At 47.3% G+C, this 2,500-nt stretch overlaps 1 pseudogene; it reads right to left on the bottom strand.

Annotated features, from left to right (window-relative positions):
* Nucleotides 1-2,500, bottom strand: part of LOC143350494 (large subunit ribosomal RNA) — an 8,178-nt pseudogene that overhangs the window by 3,154 nt on the left and 2,524 nt on the right.

Genomic DNA, 2,500 nt, shown 5'->3' on the forward strand with positions numbered 1-2,500 from the left:
TTTTTCTAGCGCTAGAAGAAGTGGCTCTATGGCCATATTAAACAAGAAAGGAGACAATGGGTCTCCCTGTTTAACTCCACGCTGCAGTTGAATAGGGATAGTTGATCCACCGTACTGTATCTTTGTGTGTACATCCTGGTATGATTGACAAATAATTCGTATCACCTGGTCAGGCACACCTTTTCTTCGCAGCGCTGGACCTAGTATATCGTGGGGCACTGTATCAAAGGCTTTTGAAATATCCAACTGCACTGCCACCAGGCCTCCTTGTGTCTTGCTTTGTGCAAGTATCTCAGCCAGGATGTGCACATTATTATAACATCCTCTTTCAGATATAAAGCCTTTCTGGCGAGGGGTACCGATTATCCGTTCTCTCAATTTTGTGTCGATTATTCCCCAATATAATCGACACAAAAGCGAGCTAATAGTAAGGGGTCGGTAATTCTCGCATTTAGTGCCATCTTTACCTTCCTTCGGGATTAATACCGTACGATTCATTTTCCAAGAAGTTGGTTGTAATCCAGTAATCATTAATAAATTATACAGCTTTTTCAAAGAGTTTACTGTCGCACGGGACCATATCTGGCACTTTTTAATCCCATCTGGGCCCGGAGCAGTGTCCATTTTAATTCGCGTAATTCGCTTTCTTACATCTACAAGGGTAATTGGGCTAAGAAGAGCTCCTAAAGAGAGAGTTTCTTCCTGTTCTCCAAGGTCAGGTAAACGTATTATCGGCTTTGTGCCCCACAGATCACTATATAACCGCCTGATATCTTCAACTTGAAGAGGAAGCTCTCCTTGGATCCAGTGGTCCGTACCACTACGTACGTATTTGGCAAGGAGGCTTGGATTTTTATTATAAAGGTCTTGCGTTTTAGCAAAGATATAGCGACGGCGAGGTCTTCTACCAGGTCCACCTCTACGTGTCCTTCGTCTTCGTTCGCCTGATTCTGGCAAGGACGATACTAATAGATTATAGGCTTCATTGATATCATCCAGCGCTACATTTCTAACATCATTTCCAACACTACGAAGGAGATTATCTATTTTTTGGTGGAATTCCGTCGACCTCTGGATATCATCACTTTCCTCATTGAGAGCTTCTGAAACCACTCCATCTATCCAATCGGGAAGTTCATTCTCCACGTGTACAGGAGGGATATTCTCTATAATTACAGGAGCTTCTTCAGTTAATGTTACTATAGGATTTTCAAAAGGTACAGGATTTTCAGAGGGTACAGGATTTTCAGAAGCGTCAGCCCACTCATCGCTGTCCGTCTCATCTCGGTCTCGACTAGTCAATTCATCTGCAGGACGTGTGCGCCTCCTTACCCTGCGATTTCTATCCGCTCTTTTATCACGAATCTGCTTTTGGGTTTTCGTAGTTAAAATTCCAGCTATGGCCTTAGCTATAAAGCGTTCATTTTTAAATCTCTCCTCCAGCTCTATCAGAAGACGTTCCTCTTCAGCTGTCCAGGTTGATCTTGGATGAGGAGCTCGATGTTCATGCGGAACTTGCGGGGCTTCGGCTGCCAGCCGCCGCTTTTCATTGCTCATAGCTGGATGCCTGTGTCTGAGGTGTTGTGATAATCCTCTCGTAGTTAAAAATTTTTGGTCACAATAAGGACACTGTTGACCCTCTGCAACAGTTGGAGCGCCTGGACACTTGGGACGATGGCAGGCTGCAGCGTGCCGCTTAACGAACTCCTTCTGACATTGACGACAGCGATATATTAAGGAGCTTTTATTATGTGCCTCATCACAGTGCCGAACTACGTCAATTAGTCTTAAGAAATATATGTTACCCCTTCCAGCTTCGGCACAGATCTGACATATATGTGGCTCAAAGGGGGTCATAATCCAAATCGTATCCGGGGACATAGCCTGGTCGTTATTCCGTTCAACCCCCAATCGAGGCCTTCGCGGCCTGAGGAAGCGCGCGGGGCTGCTTGCGGCTCCCCCATCCGAGGCTTCTTCCTGATCTGTTGGTTTAACCGGTTTAACCTTAAGAGAGTCATAGTTACTCCCGCCGTTTACCCGCGCTTTTTTGAATTTCTTCACGTTGACATTCAGAGCACTGGGCAGAAATCACATTGCGTCAACACCCTTGGGGGCCATCGCAATGCTTTGTTTTAATTAGACAGTCGGATTCCCCTAGTCCGTGCCAGTTCTGAGCTGAGTGTTGAATGGCGGCCGAAGAGGACGATCGACGACGGCAAGCCGCCAACGAAAGCCTCGCAGCAAGGAAGATCCGCGGGAGGCCAAGGCACGGGACCGAGCTCGGATCCCGACGAGAACGAACGAATCCGTTCAACGCCGTTCACCTCGCCCAGGCCCGGCACGTCAGCCAGACTCGCTTCCCGACCAAGCCCGACACGCCCCGCTCCTCAGAGCCAATCCTTATTCCGAAGTTACGGATCCAATTTGCCGACTTCCCTTACCTACATTAATCTATCGACTAGAGGCTCTTTACCTTGGAGACCTGCTGCGGATATGGGTA

Source organism: Colletes latitarsis, chromosome 14, assembly GCF_051014445.1.
Source record: "Colletes latitarsis isolate SP2378_abdomen chromosome 14, iyColLati1, whole genome shotgun sequence".
Lineage (NCBI taxonomy): Eukaryota > Metazoa > Arthropoda > Insecta > Hymenoptera > Colletidae > Colletes > Colletes latitarsis.